The sequence below is a fragment of the Dryobates pubescens genome, chromosome 14 (assembly GCF_014839835.1).
Source record: "Dryobates pubescens isolate bDryPub1 chromosome 14, bDryPub1.pri, whole genome shotgun sequence".
NCBI lineage: Eukaryota > Metazoa > Chordata > Aves > Piciformes > Picidae > Dryobates > Dryobates pubescens.
In genome coordinates, this window is record NC_071625.1 from 2,941,155 (window position 1) to 2,962,132 (window position 20,978).

General features: G+C 44.6%; 1 protein-coding gene across 1 annotated transcript in view; it reads left to right on the plus strand.

Moving 5' to 3' along the window:
• The window catches only part of VPS13B (vacuolar protein sorting 13 homolog B), a 327,037-nt gene that overhangs the window by 98,944 nt on the left and 207,115 nt on the right, over positions 1 to 20,978 (plus strand). The gene's annotated exons all lie outside the window — the stretch shown is intronic.

Genomic DNA, 20,978 nt, shown 5'->3' on the forward strand with positions numbered 1-20,978 from the left:
AATTTTAATCTCTGTAGTAGCTGAAAAAGAAGTTCCAGGTCACTCCCAAGATTCCAGTGTTCTGGTGACAATCCACATCAGCCAGTAGTTTCATTTGTATGGTTTAGGATGCAGTCTTAAATACACAGGGTGTGAATATTCAACCACTTTGACCCTGAAGTTGCCACAGAATTTCCTTGCTGTGATGTTGCAAATAACAAATTGAGGAGCACAAAATGAATTTGGGCCATTACCAAGTGACTGCATAGTTTTATGTTATGTGGAAAGCAGCAATTCACAGCCAGGACTGGACAAAGCAGGTTAGAATCTTAGCAGTGCATTGATTTGTTTCAATAGTTTATTTAATTCAACTAACTGCATAATCCCAGTGCTGAGAGCCCCAAGGTGAAACATAGTCAACATATTGACCAAACTGACAATTATTTTGAACAGATTATTGTATATGAGGGGTCTGGAGCACAGCCCTGTGAGGAGGGGCTGAGGGAGCTGGGGTTGCTTAGCCTGGAGAAGAGGAGGCTCTGGGGAGACCTTATTGCCATCTACAGCTGCCTGAAGGGAGGTTGTAGCCAGGTGGGGGTTGGTCTCTTCTCCCAGGCAACCAGCATCAGAACAAGGGGACACAGTCTCAAGCTGCACCAGGGGAGGTTCAGGCTGGATGTTAGGAAGAAGTTCTTCCCAGAAAGAGAGATTGGCCATTGGGATGTGCTGCCCAGGGAGGTGGTGGAGTCACCATCCCTGGAGGTGTTTAGGAAGAGCCTGGCTGAGGCACTTGGTGCCATGGTTTAGTTGATCAGATGGTGTTGGGTGATGGGTTGGACTGGATGATCTTGAAGGTCTTTTCCAACCTGGTCTGGTCTAGGCTATTCTTATTCCTATTCCTATTCTTATTCTTTTCTATTCTATTCTATCTTCCAAGCCTCCAACTTTGGATAGATTTCAATTAGTTTAATTTTTTTTCCATGTGATTTGAAGCATCTAACAATCAATCTCTGTTTTTATCAAAAATCTGAAAACCCGATATGAATCAGTGCTGCAGGAATCATGAAGTCACTGTCAGCTTTTGGACCATTTAATCATTTTTTTGCTGCAGGAGCTTATTTCCATTTCCTTTTTACCTGTGCACCAAAACTGAACTAGTATGTGCAAGATGCCAGTGTTTGTGCTTGTGTGAGGGTGGCAGAAGTGCTTGCAGGCTATGAGGAAATCAGTGCAGTGGGTGAGTTCTGTTAGCTGCACTGAGCCTACTTGTGGGGTGTGAACATTTAGTGTCAGGTATCTCTGTGTAACACATTTCTAGCTAAAGAAACTTGAAACACACCACATCGTAGAATCCTAGAGTGGCTCAGCTTGGAAGGGACCCCAGAGCTCATCTCCTCTAACCTCCCCACCATGGGCAGGGACACCTCTCAGCTAGACTCAGCTGCTCAAGGCATCATCCAGCCTGGCCTTCAACACCCCCAGGGAGAAGGCAGCCACAGCCTCCTAGTGCAGCCTGTTGCTGAGTTTCATTACTCTTGAACTTCTTCCTCAGCTCCAGTCTAACCCTGCTCTCCCTCAGCTTCAAACCTTTACTGCCTTTTGACTCCCTGAGGAAAAGTCCCTCTGCAGCCTTCCTGTAGGAGGTATCTTGACATGGTCAATATCTGTGTAGAGTACTAAATCTGAGAAAGGCTGTGATAGGATTAGAATGGTGGATATGTGGTTTAATTAACTAGGTGGATGGAATAGAATAAACCAGGTTGGAAGAGACCTTCAAGATCATGTCCAACCTGTCATCCAACACCACCTAATCAACTAAACCATGCAACCAAGCACCCTGTCAAGTCTCCTCCTGAACACCTCCAGTGATGGTGACTCCACCACCTCCTCAGGCAGCCCATTCCAATGGGCAATCACTCTCTCTGTGTAAAACTTCCTCCTAACCTCCAGCCTAAACCTCCCCTGGTGCAGCTTGAGACTGTGTCCTCTTGTTCTGGTGCTGGTTGCCTGGGAGAAGAGACCAACCTTTGCCTGTCTACAACCTCCCTTCAGGTAGTTGTAGAGAGCAATAAGGTCACCCCTGAGTCTTCTATTCTCCAGGCTAAGCAACCCCAGCTCCCTCAGCCTCTCCTCATAGGGCTTATGTTCCAAGCCCCTCACCAACTTTGTTGCCCTTCTCTGGACATGCTCCAGCAAGTCAACCTCCTTCCTAAACTGAGGGGCCCAGAACTGGACACAGTGCTCGAGGTGTGGCCTAACCACTGCAGTGCACAGGGGCAAATATTGGCTAAATATAGTTAATTTTTATTTTAATCTGATTTGCAGCCTTCAGTAGAGGAAAGGGTATTTTGCAAAGGGAAAATACTATTTTATGTTCCGTTGTGTATGTCATTTCATTTTCTGTTATTCTAGCTTATTTTCTTCTGTGATTTTATTTTGTCATTTTATGTTATTTTATTTTGGTTTGGTTTACTCTATGTTATTTTATTTTGTTATTTTATTTTAGTTTGTTCCTTGAAGTTGAGTCTGAAAGAAAAGCTTCTAGGTGTTGCCCTGACCTTGCAGCTGGTTCAGTTAAGATCTAGAACTGTTTGCTGGAGCAAAGTAATTTGCTGAGCCAAGTCGTGAGTTCCCGCTTGAACACTCCGCTGCTGTGTTGATACTGAGCTCCACTTGCAGCACAGCAAATTAATGCTGGTTTTCCAAAGTGTTTTGCTAATTCCTGATCTATTTTTGAGGTGAAGCAGATGAATTTAGGGGGAAAAAAAAAAATCTATAAAAATGTGATTTTCCTCGAGAGACTTAGAAACTTCATTCTTTGTCTGCAAGCAGAATAGCATGGATGGAGCTTAATGAGAATGCTGGCATGGCCCTGCATGGAGAAGTAGGTGCCCAGACAGAGAGAACTGAAGGGATGGAGTGTCCTGAACAAACATGTCAGCTCTTACAGCTGGCACAGAGTCTGCCAGCCTCTGCCAGCTCCTCCCCTTGTAGCCTGTGTGCATCGTCTGTCACTGCACAGCTCCTTGGGCCATGTGCCTCGGGACCAGTGCCAAGCTGGAGAAGTAGCTTTGAATATGCTTGCCTCATGTCCAGGAATCATGGAAAAAAATGGCCCACTGCGTGTGGGAAGGTGGATGTGAAAGGAGTTGGACCAGTGGAGTTTGAGGTGTTTCTTTTTGAATTTCAGTGTAGGTAAGTGTCATGGCAGAGGGCAAAAGGGCTGTGTTCAGAGGATACAAAGCATAACATAAAATGTCATCTGAAAATTGGTATTAGGGATCAGAATAATGACCTGAGTAAATCAGTGGCTGACTGCCTCCTACCATCTGGAAGGTGGATGAAAGGGTGCTGGAGGAAAGGGATGACATCCAGAGGGACCTGGACCTCATCCAGCCTGGCTTTTAGCACCCCCAGGAAGGAGGCATCCACATCCTCCTTGGGCAGCCTATTCCAGAGCCTCACCACCCTCCTACTGAAGAACTTCTTCTTAAGCTCCAGTCTAACCCTGCTCTCCCTCAGCCTCAAACCATTCCCCCTTGGCCTGTTTCTAGACACCCTCAGGACAAGTCCCTCTGCAGCCTTCCTGGAGGATCCTTTCAGGTATTGGAAGGCAGCTCTAAGGTTCCCCCAGGGTCCTCACTTCTCTAGGCTGAACTGCCCCAGCTCCCTCAGCCTGTCCTCATAGCAGAGGTGCTCCAGGCCCTCAGTGTAACTCTGTTCATGTTTGGTTATCTACTCAGTGGAAATAAATTAAGAAAAGGAGAACATAAATTCTCTTCTGCCTCTAATTTTGACCTTTCTTGAAATGTCCCTGCTGTGACAAGAGAAGTTCAGTATTGAGCCAATCTCTCTAGGCTGTGACCTAAAACAATTCATCCAAGAAAATGAAAGATGTTCTCTGTGTCTATGTCTTTACAGTATTTGGAAGCCAGTTGGAAGCACAGTGCCTGGATTGATACTTTTCAGACATCAAAACTAGGGCAAAATGGTTGTTTTGATAACAGATATGTTACTTTAAAAAGCTAAAAAAAGAATATGTTGTATTAAAATTGTGGGGTTTAACCAGCTTCAGGAGAACTTGGTGGGTAGAGAGTAATCTTCAGTATAATGGAATTTTCTGCACACAGATGTGTGTGTTTTAAAATGTATTTTTAGGCAGCTGCATGTCTGAGCTAATTGAGTAAAACCGTAGTGCAGATTGCAATCAGCTTATGGAATCCTTCTGAACGAAAGCCCAGGAAGTAAGGTACATTGAGCTGCATCTTGGAGTTTTGAACAAGCTCTAATAAAAATAGAACAATCTCCCTAGCACTAACTATATTTAGGGGAAAGCCCTTTTTTAGCATTTGAAGCTGATAATGCTGTCTGAGCTTCTCCACTGGTAGCACAACACTGAGCTGCGGATAAGCCTGTGAAAGGCTGACTTAACACGACTGATGGTGCACTCGCAGTGCAACATCTTTATCAAGTTAATAGGAGGAGCAGTCATGCCCTACTTGAATTACTCATTTAGAAGAGCTGAGCAGCAGCCTGGATGTGGACTTTGAAATCCTGGGAAAATAAGATGCATGCATGCATTCAAATGTCTGAAGTCTTTGCTTCAGAGCAGCTGTAAAACGTTGGAAGCGAGATGTCAGCTACTGGCTGCTGTCTGCATTTTTACTCTGAAGGGAGATGTGATCATTTAATTGCTAACCCAGGGTAGCATTTTAATCACTGCATCCTCACTTCAAGGCTTTCTGTTTTCAGAAGCCAGTTGAAGAGACAGGACTTAAGAATCAGGATGTTTAGCTATCTTGTGCACGCTTCTAATTCACAGATTGTTTCAACTTTAAGACCCTACTTGTTTTGTTTTAACATAGAGATTTAGTGTGCTTTTAATGAGGGAGTAATAATCCACTGGGGTTGTCAAACAGCAAAACAGAGCAGAGGGATGGGTAGCAATCTGAACAATGCTGCCAGCATGCTCACTAAGGATGGAAGAGTGTAATAGCTGCTAAAAGCCATGCATTAAAAGGGTGTCTGTGCTTTGCACTGTTGGAGCGTTGCAGCTTGCAGAGTCTTGTGCAGGTGACTTCATTGCCAGGTTCCTTCTCTTCCCAGCACGATTCCATATTTGCTTTGAGAAGACAGACCTGTAGGAAATAACTGATTGGCTTTAATTTTCCTTCAAATGCTTGGACAGTTTCAGAGTGTGCATCCCATTACACTCAAATCTGAGATTTTGGATAAGGAGTGCCAGATGTTGTGTGTCAGGATCCTTACACTTCCTAAGGCAACAATGCAGAAGTAGCCACTCTGTTACTGCAGGAGTTCTGCAAGCTGCTGTGCCCCAAGGTGAGCAAGAGCAGGGGCACTCGCTTTTGCTTGTTGCAGTATCAGCAAGGGCAGTGTGAACTTTGCCTTCTTGTTAAGCTTTGGAGGCAGACAGCAATCACCACTCCAGGGGTACTCATAATTTTCCTCTGAGCTATCTCTGCTACTTTCACATTGCTTCTGGCAATGGAATAATATTAAGTCTTAGTTCTGTTGCAAAGGGGATCACAAAAGTGGTCCTGAGACTGGTGATGACCAGCACCAGAAAGCGAAGAAAGGGAGCTCCACATCCCCACTGCCACTCATCACAGTATAACTAAGGTTGGAAGAGACCCCAAGGATCATCAAGTCCAACCTGTCCCAACAGACCTCACGACCAGACCATGGCACCAAGTGCCACGTCCAATCTCCCCCTGAACACCTTCAGGGACTGCGACTCCACCACCTCCCTGGGCAGCACATCCCAATGACAAATGACTCGCTCAGTGAAGAACTCCTTCCTCACTTTGAGACCAAACCTCCCCTCCAGCCTTTACTGCTGGGTTTTCCTGAGAAGCAAACTGATTTCCACCAAAGAGACAGCTCAGGAAATAGGCTTGGAGAAAGTCCCACGCTCACAGGCTTTTGTCCAAAGATGTTCTTTGCTCTGGGGATCGTGGAACACTGCAACAGGCTGCCCAGGGAGGTAGTTGAGGCCTCGTCCCTGGAGATATTCAAGGTCAGGCTCAACAGGGCTCTGGGCAGCCTGATCTAGTGAAAGATGTCCCTGCTGACTGCAGGGTCTTGGGCTAGATGACCTTTGGAGGTCCCTTCTGACACAAACCATTCTGTGATTCTGCTTTAGGAGTAGTTTGTATTAGGAATTTCTGTCCTGATAAGACACCTGCAGCACTTCCAAGTGCAGTGTGTGTGCCACGTAGTAGCTGGGTTAGTTTTATGGAACCCTTTATAAATGCTACTGACAGAGGTTAGGGAAAATGACTTCTTGTGCTTCATGTGGCTTCTTTCCTAGAATACTAGTGTGCTCTTAGACATTAAATTATCTTCCAAACAAATAGGCTGTTCCCAGTGAAGATGTGTGTTGTCCCACTAGGAATCCTAGACAAAAGATGAGAGCAAAGGGGTTGAAGTTGTGCCAGGAGAAGTTTAGGTTGGACATGAGGAAGAACTACTTTAGTGAGAGAGTGGTGAGGGGTTGGCACAGGCTGCCCAGGGAGGTGGTGGAGTCCCCGTGCCTGGAGGTGTTCAAGAAGCTGTAGGAGTGGTGCTTCAGGGCATGGTTTAGTGGCCGTGGCAGTTGGGTTACAGTTGATCTTCAAGGTCTTTTCCAGCCTTGGTGATTCTATGATTGCAAGTATGGCAGCCTTGAAATCTGTAGGTGGCTGGCATCACTGGTCTCAGTGCAGTAGTTGAAGAACAACAATAAACTTAGCGGTGTGCCAAGGCAAATAATCTTCAGGCTTTTCTTGATCCGCTGCTCCCGTGAAGCGCAGTTTAATGGTTAGTTACTGCCAGTGTGCAGAGTTACTGTTATGCTTTGGATCAAGGAGAAGGTGAGACAGTTTGCAGCACAAAGCTTTCAATAGCTCGGATTTTCAGCCTAAGGAGTCACAGAAAGCAGCAGAGTGAAGTTCAGATTTATCTGGTGAATAAGTCTTGAGCAGTTTTCTGTGCCATTAGCGGAACAAATTAAACTTGCCCTGCTTGAGTGCATTTACCTAAACAGTGTGGTGTGGGAGGATTATCAGCCAGTTACTCTTATTGCTTTATTGGCAGCAGAGCAGATTTCAACCCAGTTTTCCCATGGCAGAGGCACTGTATCAGCCATCCCAGAAGTTTTCCCTAAGAAATTTATGAAGTGGTATGAAAGTAAATTACTGAAGAGCCATCAAAGCAAGTATGTTATTAATTGACAATTTATTGACTTCATCCTTAGTGCTAGTTGAAAGGGGGGGGTGGGGGGAGAAGCATTAGTGTTCAGCCTACACTGGAAAACTGTGTGAGGTCTTTTGAATGATATTTCAGTTAAGCTGTAATTAATTAACTTAATGGAGCAAGTAGTATTAAAAGGGTAAAAGCACACACATTCTGATGCATCTATAAAAATGAGAGTAAGGTTAATTTAAATGAGCAATGGAAAGTGTGAAACTGGTTCTGGTTAGGGGAGAGTGTAGCACCAGCTACTGAGAAACTTAGTCCTTGCTCAAATGAATGTCCCACACCTCGCTGACTACCTGCAGAAGAACTCCTGGTGCTCTTTATCATTCTGCCAGACCATTTCGTGGTGCTCTTCATCATTCTACTGAACCATTTCTTGGTGCTCTTCATCATTCTACTCAACCATTTCTTGGTGCTCTTCATCATTCTACTGAACCATTTCTTGGTGCTCTTCATCATTCTATTGGACCACTTCTTGGTGCCTAGGTTTGGCACATGTAATTCAAGCAGCATTGCAGCTGGCTTTTATTGTTTGATATTTTATCTGAGTTAGAAGAATGGACTGAGGAGTACAGCAGACAGAAGATCTTGTGTTATTTTTTTATCCTTTTTTTCCCCCTTTTTCTCTTAACTTACTGATCCTGGCTGATGATTTCACTCATCAGCTCATCTGTGAAAATGCATCTTGTTATCCATGCAAGATGCTTGGGGAATTACTGTAAGGGTATTTTCAGACTCTTGCTGTGAAGGAGTTGCCTGAAGTCTGGAATTTGACAGTGATAGCAGTTATGTATTAACTATTAGTGAGCATGCTCTAGATTTTTTAAATGTTTTTTTTTAAGCAGCTAATATTTGAGACAAGAATTTAATTCCCTCTAATAGCAGATGGAAAGAGGTCTCCTTAAGCACTGAAAAACCCCCAGAGATCGTTTGCCTTGTGTAATTTGAATTCATACAGGTTTTTTAATGCCAGTCTTAATTAAGACATGTAGATTTAATGAGAGGAATATTTTTCCTGTTATTAATAGTCCCTAAAGCCTCCTTCATGTAGAACACTTGAACTCTCTCCCCTTCTGCCTTTTTCTGACACCTGGGAACTTTGGCTGTTGCTTTGAGTGGCTGATGTGGTTGTTTTTGCCAGGCAGAAGGAGGAATGCTTGGTCTTGACTTAAAGATGAATTTCTTGAGGAAAATCTCATTCTGAGCAGCATTCACAACAGGAGCTGTTGCAGGATAGTTTACTATCAGGTTTTCTTGGCCACTTCACCCATGAAAGCAGCCTCCTAGATCTGCTTAATCAGTAACACTGTTTTGAAAATAAACATTGTGGAAGGCTCTGTCCTTTTCTATTAACAGCTCCAAACATTGTAAATAAATCTAAGTAATCTTTTTTCAGTCACCCATGATTTACTTCCCTTCTTTGATATTGTCAGTTTTACCTACTCTGTTCATGCTGCTCCAACTTTGATCTCAGCTAATTGCCATTAAATTCACACTGCTTACTGACTTGGCAAGCCAGAGCACGTTAATGCTGTTCATCAGGAGGAGGCCAGGTCCTTGATTCCATCCCCTGTAGGCATGGGCTTGTTTGTTTAACAGCAGAATGATTTGAACAGCTTTGCATGTGCTGCTCATACATTTTCCACATGAAAATCAATAACAGCACGGTCCCACAACTGCAGCTTTTAAAATGTGTTTATGACTTAAGACAGAGGGATATTAAAAGCTGTTTTTTCCTGTTGTTTCAAAGGACCCTCCCATCCCACAGTGGGATTTCACACAGGCTGTTTGGAGCTCATCCTTGGGCCAGAGAAGGATTTCTGTCTGTTTGGTGGCTCTTCACTTTACAGAATAAAGATCTCCTTTGCCTGCTCAAGTTATTCAAATGAAGCACTTAGAGGCATTTCTCTAGGGTTATTTCCACCCCCCCTCCAATGCCAGAGGCTCTCTGATCTTGGGTGAAGAAACAATCTCCCAAGCTCAGTGTCTGTCTCCTGCCCTCTCCCAGCTGGTGCTTTGGGAACTGCATAATTTGCCAGCCTTAATGCTGATAGGGAGGAATTGGTCTGTTAAGCATATTTATTAATTTCAAATGCCAGCATCCTATTTAAAATATTAAACAGTTCTGATGTAGGAAGTAAGTCGTAAGAAAAATTCATCTAACGAGCTGCTTTTTATCCTCCAGCAGGAGGAGGAGGCCTGCATTGGCTGAGAAACTCGAGAGAGGTCAATTTTACCTCCCCTTGAAACCCATCAGTTACCAATAACAGTTTCTTTCCCCAGAGGATGTAAGGATGATGTACACTTGAGGCAAGGTGTGACACCTAATGCATTAATAATGAGCTAAGAATAAACAAATCCTGAAGTGGAGTTTTATAATCTGTGTTGCTAAACACAGGCAACAAGGGCAGCAAAGTTGGTGAGGGGTTTGGAACACAAGCCCTGTGAGGAGAGACTGAGGGAGCTGGGGTTGCTTAGCCTGGAGAGGGGAGAGGTCTCAGGGGAGACCACCTTGCTCTCTACAACTACCTTAAGGGAGGTTGTAGACAGGCTGAGGTTGGTCTGTTCTCATAGGCAGCCAGCACCAGAACAAGAGGACACAGTCTCAAGCTGTGCCAGGAGAGGTTTAGGCTGGATGTTAGGAAGAAGTTCTACAGAGAGAGAGAGATTGGCCATTGGAATGAGCTGCCTGGGGAGGTGGTGGAGTCACCATCATTGGAGGTGTTTCAGGAGGAGACTTGACAGGGTGCTTGGTGCCATGGCTTAGTTGATTAGGTGGTGTTGGATGATAGGTTGGACTCGATGATCTTGAAGGTCTCTTCCAACCTGGTCTGGTGTGGTCTGGTCTGGTCTGGTCTATTCTATTCTATTCTAAATTGACTCTGAAGCTGAGGACAAACTTCAAGCATGTTTGGGAAGGTGGTTACTAAATCTTCCTGAAGGCAGCTTGGGAGATAGCAAGAGTTAGTGCACACCTTTGCCAGTGTGTTTGTTGACTCTTTCAGACCTTCTGTGACTTCAGTTAATGAATTTTCTGTGTTGTGAGAAGAATCTTTTTGATATAACCATCTGTCTCCAGGGGGAGGAAAAAGGAGCAGGAGTAATTGAAAAAATCAGAAGACTTTTCTTCTCTCCAAGCATTCCAGTTGGATTTTCTGAATTTCTCAAAACTTTGTGATTGATATATGTATGTTAAAGATGAAAATCTGCTCCTTGAGGATTTGGGGGTTTGTTTTGGTCACTTAGTGCTTTTTGTCCCCCCTCCCACTTGCTGGCAGCATCTCGTGTTTTCCAGCATCTATCTTTAGTTTGAACAATTAATCTTACTGAAATATTCCTTGAATTTTAATCTGGCTGGACTTTTAAAGGAATGTTTCTGTCACTCTGTGGAACAGCTGGCCTGTCTGCTGCAAAATTGTATACATTTTGAGGTCTGTGACAATTTAATTATCTTAGTTTTTAATTTCTAATACATGTAATGAATGAGAAGGTGAAGAGGGGAAAAATGTTGTATCAGTGTGGTGGGAAAATAAAGCATGAACCTGAACTTGCCCAGCAAAAGCTGTTGGGAAGCACTTCTCAAGAAGTACTGAGGAGCTGCAGTGTGGTGGATGGCACTGAGAGGTCATGTTAGCCATGTTCTCATTCTCCAGTTCTGGTGCCCCCCGCATGGAGCTGCTGGAGTGTGTCCAAAGAAGGCCACAAATCCATGAACCTCCCCTATGGGGACAGGCTGAGGGAGTTGGAGGTGTTCAGCCTGGAGAAGAGAAGGCTCTGGGGAGACCTTAGAACAGCCTTCCAGTACCTGAAAGGGGCCACAAGAAAGCCAGGAAGGGACTTTTGACAAGGGCTTGTAGCGATAGGATGAGAGGGAATGGATTGAAGCTCAAGGAGGCCAGATTTAGAGTGGAGATGAGGAAGAAATTATTTCCAGTGAGGATGATGAGACTCTGGCACAGGTTGCCCAGGGAGGTTGTGGATGCCTCCTCCCTGGAGGTGTTGAAGGCCAGGCTGAATGAGGCCTTGAGCCGCCTGGGCTAGCGGAAGATGTCCCTGTCCGTGGCAGGGGATTGGAACTGGATGATGTTTAATGTCCCTTCCAACCCTAACCCTTCTGAGACTCTCTCAATTACTTGGCTAAGTGCTAGAGTTCAGTGATTGGTCTCTGTAGTTTTCTGTAACCTCTCTTAAGAATCAGTTTTGAAAGAAGTGCTTCATTGTACCATCATTGTTCAAACAACTTCACACCACCACAAACTGCTTCTGAAGTGCATGCAAGTTAAAATCAAAGCAGAGCTCAGCCAGGTGCCAGAAGCAATGTAGCCAACTGTGGAAGCAGAAACCTCACCCGAAGTGACTCCCTCTCTTCTGTCTGACATCCCACACTGATAAGAAAGTGATGCTCATGCCACTTCCATCAAGTGGACCTGCTAGAAACTGTGCTATCTTTATACATTCAAAAAAGATTCCAAAGTGCTCTGTGGATGTATTGTGTGCTCAGGGCTGGTTTGGGTCCTTAGAGCCCTTCAGCTCATTTTGGAACGCTGCAGTGTAAAAGTCTTTTGTTTGTTTGTTTTGGGTTTGTTAGGCAGCTTTCTCATCAGACTCCTGTTAATGTTCAGGAAGCCAGATTTAAATAAGACTGCTTCTTGTTTTAGTGAGGTTTGAATTCTTTCTCTGGAAGAATAAAATGTGATGAGAGACAGTTAAATACAGTAAAAACTGAAAGAAGCTGTCCCAGCTAAAATCACCAGACCACCCAGGCCTTGGACCACCCAAGGGAGCAGAACAGGCAGTTGCCTGAGAGAGGTGGCCTTTGACTGGAGGTCGAACAAGTCGTATTGCAGATCTTGGAAACACTTGGGAGGGATTTCTTAGTGCAGGTGGCTGCCTATTGGATGTGGGCTTTAGTCTGAGTCCCCACTGTATAAGCAGTGTCCCTGTGAAAATGACCCTCCCCTTATTGTCTTAGGACCTTAAGGTGCTGCAGAGGGACTTCTCGCAAAGGTGTCTAGAGACAGGACAAGGTTTGAAGCTGAGGCAGAGTAGGGTTTGACTGGAGCTTAGGAAGAAGTTCTTCAGTAGGAAGGTGGTGAGGCTGGAAGAGGCTGCCCAGGGAGGCTGTGGCTGCCTTCTTCCTAGGGGTGTTGAAGGCCAGGTTGGATAAGGCCTTGAGCAGCTGAGTCTAGTTGAGAGGTGTCCCTGCCCATGGTGGGGAGGTTGGAGGAGATGATCTTTGAGGTCCCTTCCAACCTAGGCCATTCTGTGATTCTATGAATATAAGAAAGTAATTAAAATCTAACCTGCATCCATGTCTTTTAATTTGGTCTTTGTGAAAGGAGCAAACTTGGAGGTCATCCTCTTCATTTTAACACAAGTTTTAAAATCATTGCTATTTCACAGCATTCTGCTCAACGAGCTCCTTAGTTGCATGGTGATACACTGTAATGAGGCTTTCTGCAAGAGGGAGGTCACTTGTGCCATACCTTCACTGTCTTTCTAAAAGTAGTACTTTGAGGTGCCTTTGAATGAATTTCAGTTCCTTGAATTTGTAGTTGCTGTTCTGGGGAAAAGGCATTCACTGCTTTCCAGCACAGCTCCTGAGGGACCGAGCAGTGAACTCTTTATACAAGTCTACTGCTAATTAAGCCACATTCAGCCATGAACTGATCTTGAATTTTGTGTAAAGGGAATGAAAACATCTGCAGATGAGCTGTTTCTTGTTGTGTGCAAGAGCTGAGGGCCCAGAACAGGTCTGGTGAAGCAGGTGAATGCATTGGTTTTACTGTAAAGCCCCCCCCCCCCCCCCCCCCCCCCCCAAAACTGTCAACCTGAGGGTTTTGATCAGATCCTCCTTCCTTGGTCACTCCACCCCCTCACTGCTTGGTGTTCAGAGCAGCTGAATGGAGGCTGGAGCCGGTGATCTCTGAGGATCCCTTCCAGCCTAAGTCATTCTGTGATTCTAACCTGAAGAGCTTTGAGCTCTCCATGTAACAATGACTAGATACGTGGCTGCGAGGAGGGCTGGGTAAGTGGGGTTGGAAAGAGGTAAACCTTGTTTTGGACTGGGAGGTGTTTGGTTTTTTCCCCCAGAAGACAGATGGGTTTTGTATTTCTTGCTGAAATAGGCAGTTGTGTTAGAACAGTATCAGTGGTATTTCAGTGTAGAAACTCTTATTTCAAATCAGAATCTTAGGGTGTAAGATGCAGCATGGATAGAACAGGCATGGACAACATTTACTTAGGTGTTTGCTCTTCACTAGAGTGAAAGGAGCTGCATGAGTTTTGACTGGTAACACATACAAGCCTTCAGCTAATACAATTTTTCAGTGTCTGCCCAGGATTGACAGTTGTGTAGTCTGGTTTCAAGCTGGCTGATTGAGCTTGTTTTGAGAGCAGAAGCCTGAAACAGAAGTCAGGCAACAGTGGATTAATGCCCAATCTCTAGCCACATGAGTAATGAACTCATTTAGGTGGCAAATCTTCAGCAGTCTGAGGAAAACAAAAATCCCCTCACATGAAATTTCATAGGGAATTGGCATCATTTGTGAAAAAGCATTGTATTGATCTGGTTCATCTGGAAGAAAATAACTGTACCCAACATCTGATTCTTCATCTGTGTTAGAATACCTCCGCTCTATCCATCAGGGTGAAGCTTCTTGAGTTCCCAGTCCCCACTGTGTGGTTGGCCCTCACTGAAGCTTAGGCAGCTTGTAGAAATCCTGGAGCTGAGGCACTCTCCTGAGCCCTAGCACTTGAGGAAGACCCAGGAGGTCCTCACCTGCGTTCTCAAGGCTCCGAAATGAGTTCTTTCCTGAGACACAGGAGATGGTTCTTCAGCTGTTTGTAGCAAGAGCCTTTCTGTAATTCTTTCCAGCTTTTCAGCAGGGATGTTTTATGCCAGTGCTAGTAAAACTTGGATTTGTTTGCTGAAAAGGTCATGAACCCAGTAAGATTTGAGGCCAGAAGAGAAGGTAGGAAGTCTCCTAATGATGGTAGGGGTTGGAAAGCTGGCCCAACAAAAGCCAGATTAGTCTGCATGTAATGCAAAGAACCTCATAAAAGGAATGTTTGCAACCTTTTTCCCTTCTCTCTTTCTACTGTGCTGTTGCCTTCTGCTCCTTTAAGCCTAGTGATGGCTACATTTTTCCCTCACAAGTATCCCACACCGTTCAAAAAGGAAATAAGCACATTACAACGTCTGAAATACAGAAGTTGGAGGCTAGTAAGAGTCTTGCAGAAGCTGAGAAGTTACATTGCTTCTCCCATGTAGAAAGCAGACAGCACAGGAATCATCTGAGCCCCCAGCCATGGGCAGGTAGAATAACAGTTGTGGTATTTTGTGTTGTGACTGACATTTAAAGAGTGTTTAATGTCTTTGGGTTCTTTGCAGAGTGCTTTGTTTCAGAGAGCACGGATTTTTGGCAGGTGTTTTGATGCTTAATCACATGAGCTCTGAAGCATCACATGAGCTATGACTGTGTGATATGACAGGAGTAAAATTACTGTTCTACCAGAAATACTTAATCTTAAAATCTGGATTAGTAAAATTTGCTCAGCTGCTTCTCTTTATCCTTTCAGCCAAGCAGAGATTCTGTAACATTCACTTTGTTTCCTTTTGGTTTGGGTGAGGGTTGTGGGGTTTTTTCAAGTTGTTTTTTCGTTTGGTTTGAGTTTTGGTTTGGTTTGGTTTGGTTTAGTTCCTCCCTGGTAACACAGTGCAAAAGGAAAAGATGTAGGGAATGGAAATAGCAGGGGTTTGAGTTTGTAAAGATTGTCACAATCCAGGCACGCTTCTCATCTGTTTCACGTTTGACAGAGAATTGAAGTGAAAGCTTAGATGCCATGTACCAATTTGTAGGTTCTTTTCTTTTCTGGCATTTATAGGAAGGAGCCTCAGAGCCCCCAAATGTCTCTTAAGATAGTGAGTATTTTTTTTACCACAGTCCCATAATTCAAGCAAGTAAGGAGAAAATGGTTGGATTCTGTGGCTGATGCTGAAAAGATCAGCTCGCTGCTGGTTGCCTCACTCTTGCTGACTTGGTGGTTTGATAACCTAACTCAGTAATAATTCCACTTCATTAAAATGTCAAAAGCCCAGATCTGTCTTTGCCTGATAAGGAGCAGGCAGCAGGGCTTTGGAGCTGTCACTGCAGCCTCCTTGGATTATGCTGCTGATTTATAGATTGGTCAGTGGCACAGCTCTTGGGCAGCACTGTCCTTTCTTAACACCTTTCTTATCAAGCTTTGCTCTCTCTGCTGCTTATTTATTTGTTTCCTCTTCTGTGAGGTCTGCCAGTGAGAAAGTAATGGACTTTCTGCTGCAGTGGTGAGGAGTGTAAGCAGGAGCTGCAGTGAGAGCACCAGCAGGGGTAGGGCAGTGCTGCAAATCAGCGGCATGAGATTTGAGTTAGTTTTTATTGGGGTGGAGTAAGAAGTTTGCTGCACTTTGCCAAAAATAGAAAGTGATCACGCCCTTGTAAGCACAAGACTTGGCATTAGTGTCTGGACAGGTCTCCTCCAGAGTTTTTCAGCTGGTTAATTTGTGCAGTTTGTGCTCTTGCAGGACTGTAGGGGAGACAATCCTAAGCGCAGAGAGCGAAAAGGGGAACAAACTAAAGATAAGGCTGGTTCTCTAGTGACAGAGTTACTATGAGAAGTATGGAATGTAATTGAAATGCTCATTCTTTTGAGAGGAAAAAGGGGGGGGGGGGGGGGTGAGGGAAGGTAAATTTATCTGCACATGAATCCACCAGTGAAGTGACTCTGTGGCCGAATCTCAGGCTGCAGGGCAGGCTCCTTCCAGTGCCTTTGCAATACTGGGACACGGCCACACTGGCATAATTGTTGATAGGCCTCTGTTTCTTGGAGTTGTAAGCAAAGATACAAACCCTGAGTACAGGAATGCCCCAGGCTGCTTGTCCTGACCACAGCTTTCCTTGGAAAAGAGGGAGGGTGCTGAACACAACTTACTTCTTGGAAAGTCACTGTATTCTTTTATAAAACCTCACACTTCTTTGTCTCAAGGAGCAATGATGACAGATAGCTAACTGCAGCAGCATTACTGGGAAGCACTGTTACTACACAGTGATTTCACACTTGCCATCTACTATTTTGCTGCCTTATTAACAGATACTCAACTATATTTTATTGCTCTGAAAGTTAATTTATTGTGATGAAAGAAAACTCAGCAGTTATGAGCTATGTAACTGTAAACCCTTCCACATTTTTAAGTCAACAGATATTTCCTGAGATTGCAACTTGTGAATGGTGGTTGGGGTTTCTTTGGATGTTAATATTATCTGAAAGTTGTATTTTGTAGTATGGAACACACATCAGGCTAAAACATTTGCTTCATCTGCTGCCAACAAGATGCTTAAACAGCCAACAAAAAATAATCAGTTATCTTTGAAGTGGCAAAGATTGGTTGATCTCCAAAGTGTCTTTTGTTTTCATTCTTTATTCTTCTGAAGTTGTCATTGGACAGTCTCCTTTCCCCATCTCCATTGCAGCTCCTCCTCGCAAACTCTTCTTGAGCCTGTCAAGTAGCACAGAAGCTAGAGGTGGAAAAGGCCTTGTGTTGGGTCACCCAGTCAGTCAACCTTGCTGCTGGTGAAAATAGAGGTCAGCGAGAAGGGCTGGGATGTTTTTGAGATTCCTCTTACATGTTTTCAATTAACTACTGGCACATTCAAAGTAAAGCCCAGCTTTCTGCTGGAGGAACTGAATGCTAAATAGAAAGGAGCAAGTGTCAATAGATGGAAGGGATAGGTAGTGTTTATCTAGTGTATATACAGGCTCCTGTTTATCAGGTGGGAAAGCTTCTTGGCCATGTGTGGTATATGAAGAGGCTGGAATAGTGTCTTACTGCTGCTTGAGAGACATCCTGACTGAAAGAAAAAGGGAAAAAAGAGTCCTCTGAGGTGCCCAGCAAGCAAAGCAAGCCTGAATAAGTGACACAGTAGATAATTATCTCATGGAATAATGGATTTCAATCTTCCACCATCCTCTAAGGCTGGGCACTCCAGAGAAAAGGTGATGCAAACTCAGCTGGTGGTTGATGCAAGTGAAACATTTTAATGTCTTTTGGCTTGTAGTTAATTACTTAACTATGTAATAGAAACCCCAGGTGGATACTAGACTGATTTAAGGGTGGGCAACCTGATCAAGCTGAGGATGCCTCTGCTTACTGCAGAGGGGATTGGACTAGATGACCTTTGGAGGTGCCTTTCAACCCAGACCATTCTGTGTAAGTGAGGCAAAAGGTTCGACCCAGTCTATGCAAACACAAATGCTTTTTTTCTCTCTGTCCTTAACTCTGTATTGGACACTTTGTTGGAAGGGAACAGGCAGGTCAATGAGTATCTAATCCAGTAATTTGTGTTTGGGCTTAGCTGTTAGAATGAGCTGTCAGTGAAAGGCAGATGCTCTGATTCTTCTTTGAGTATCACAGGTGCTTTGGTTAGGATCACACAGGTTGGTTGCATGCATCCCACTGTCAGCCCTGGGCTGGTTTAAATGCATGTGTGACCTGTAATGAAGGATACCTGGTGGTTTGATCCTGTTCCTTTGAAAGAGTGGGAACCCTGCATGTGCTGTGAAATAAACAGGAATGTCTGACAAGGATCAGAGGTTAAAAAAATCACTCCACCTCCCATTCAACTTGGGCAGTAAAATTTGTAATAGCCTGAGTTACAGCCTCTGCAGTTCAGAACTGATTGATTTATTGCACAGCGCTTACAGTTGCTCTTAAGCTCTGAATTTGCTGTCTTTCAGGTAACAGCAAGATGAAACTGGGCAGTGTGTTTTGGTCCCTTGTAGTAAGGGAACTAGACTCAAGGACATAGAATGTACAGGTGCCAAAGTTGTTGCTTTGGTTTCTTTCTGGGTTTGGATTTTTTTTTTCTGTTAAATTTTCATTCTGTTTGGCATTGTTGGTTTGGGGTTTGGTTTTATTTCCCCCCCTGGTGTTGGTTTTTTTTTGAGTTGTTTTTTTTTTGGTGGTGTCTGTTGTTGTGGTGGTGGTTTTGTTCCATTTTGGTTTGTTGTTGTTGCTTGGGTTTAATTCCTACCTCCCCCCCCCCCCCCCTTAATTTCTTTTTCCTCTCTGTCTTCTTTTGTTTTCTTTTTCTTCCAGTCAGGCAAGAGTTACTAACAGACCTCAAAGAAACCTGTTGCCACACTGCTGTATTCCTTAAGGGGAACTCAGTTTCTTGATTTGGATGGACAAGTTAGCTGAGTAAGCCCACAGACACACAAGGATTAATGCAGAAGGGAAGTTCTGTCTCTCAGGATGAAGTTGTGCAGCAGGCATTCTTTGTGACTGCTTCTCAAAACTGAAACCTTTCAGCACCTCTTTTTGTGAGCAGAATTAGAATTGCTAGTGCCAAAACCAAAATGTTGATCTGAGAAATCCTGATTAAATAGGACAAACAAATGTCAGGGGAAAGAATTTTATCTGATACAGTAGCTCTGCTGGCCTGGCTCTCTGTAGGTATTCTGGTCAGCAGTGCAATTAAGACAGTTGTTAGCATTCTGTCTCTTTGTACAGGTTCTTAGCATTAACAACCAAGATTGTTCTCAAATGGCCAGAAAGAATCCATCTGCCTTAAGAGGAAACTCCCTGTTAGTTCCAAATTATGAAGAAAGCTGATATCTCTGCAGCCATAAAGTCAGCTTCACGTGTAATGCACCCCACAATTCCCCCAGCTGTCAGCTGGCATGATAGCTATCAACATAATCACTAGACATGCTCTGTGGCTCTGACCCTTGACTGCCCTTTAGAGAGGGAAGTGTCTGTGCCATGAGCTAATGACCAGACACAGATAATGAGGCTTCCCTTTCCTTGCCCCTGAAAGCTGTTTCAAGGTTTTCATTCTCTTCTTAAGTAAGGGTGCTGCAGAGTCCCAGTACAGTCCCTGCTTGTCCCCAAAGCAACAGAGATCATCACTGCTGCTTTGAAAACTGCAATTCACACTTTGGGTTTCACCACTTGCTTCAGAAGTGACATCAAGTTATTGCACCTTGGAAGTGACTGGGTGGTCCCCATGTATTTAGAGTTATGTTCAAGGTTTTCTCCCATCCTGTTACCCATTTTCACTCCTCCTGACTCTCCCAACAGTCACTGGATAACCACACTACTTCTGTAGTACAGTGTCCCTGCCCATGGCAGGGGCTCTCAAGCAGGATGATCTTTAAGGTCCCTTCCAACCCAAACCATTCTATGAATCTATGAAAGTGTGCCTGGGGAGTCCAGAATGAGGGTTGAAAGAGCATCCAATTCTGACAGGACTTCAGCATCAGTTCAAGGGAGAAGCTGCTGCTCTGAATGTTGAAGCCGAGATTATCCCACTGAGATTCCAGCTACTCAGCACAGGCAGAAGGCAGCTGACCTGATAGAATAATTTACATGGGGACAAAGTTCTTCTAGTCCAGGAGGTGTTACTCTGTTGAAGATCCATGATGGCTGTTTTAGCACCTTGCTTCTTCAGACACTGTGAGAATGTGTGTTCCTCCCCATCTGCTGCGTTGTAGATTCATAGAATGATTTGGGCTGCAAGGGACCTTCAAGGTCATCTAGTTCCAACCCCCCTGTTATGGGCAGGGACACCTTCTGATAGCTCAGGTTGCTCAAGGCCTCATCCAATCTGGCCTTCAACACCTCCAGGGAGGGGGCATCCACGACCTCCCTGGGCAACCTGTTCCAGAGTCTCAACCACCCTCATGGTAAAGAATTACGGGCAAAAAGATGCTGCTTTAGATTTAGTACAGTGCAAAAATAATGGCAGATTATTCCTAGGAACCATTCAATATGTTTAGAAATAGAGCTAGGCTCTGTGGTAGCCTTTCAGAGTTCTGAGTAGCAGTAGCCTTGAAGTTTGTTGTGGAGTTTTTATTTGAGCATTGTATCAAGAGTGTAAGAAATGGTCTGTGAGCAAGCCAGGGAAGGTGGCTGCGGCCAGGGGCTTGATTTTCTTTAGCATCACTGCCCCCATATGGATCCAGTCAGAACCTACAGGGGATGTGGGAAGGCGTTTCACAGACTCACAGATTGCATGGGTTTGGAAGGGACCCTCTCAGGGCATCTTGTCCATGCCCCCTGCAGTCAGCAGTCACCTCCAACTAGAGCAGGCTGCCCAGGGCCACATCACTAAGACATCTGGAAACAACTAAAGAGAGGAGAGAGAACCCTGCAAGGACAGCACAGAGCTCTTCCCTTTGCACTCATTCTCTCATTCTCCTTCCCCTTCCTTCTCATTTTCTCCTCCTCTCAGTCCTCTCCACTTCTCCCCACAGCACAGTGTGCCTGGACACCTTGGGCAAGTCAGCTGCTGTAACTTTAGTCATGCCAGTTCAGCTTAAGTCATTTATTCATTTATCATAAGGCAGTTTGAACAGTTCTGAGGGGCAGCTCTGAGAAGATGTTAGAGTTCATCTTGCTTTTATTTGCTTGGTATTCAACCAAGTTGAAGGCTGGCAGGGTGGGTGCTGATGGCAAGGTGGTTCTACCTGGGAGTGTTGCAAATGGGCCTGTAGCCTACAGGTTCTCTAGCAAATAACCTATTGATGGACAGAGGCTGGAACACAGAACATTGATTTACAGCTGCAAACTTAGAAAAGCCATTGCAAGAGATCCAGAAGACAATCTGGCAGGTGTCCAACAGCTGCTGACCAAAGCCATGGAGATGGTGCAGGGAAGTGAGTGAAGGGAGGTTCTTGTGGAAGCTAAGCATGGGAACGAG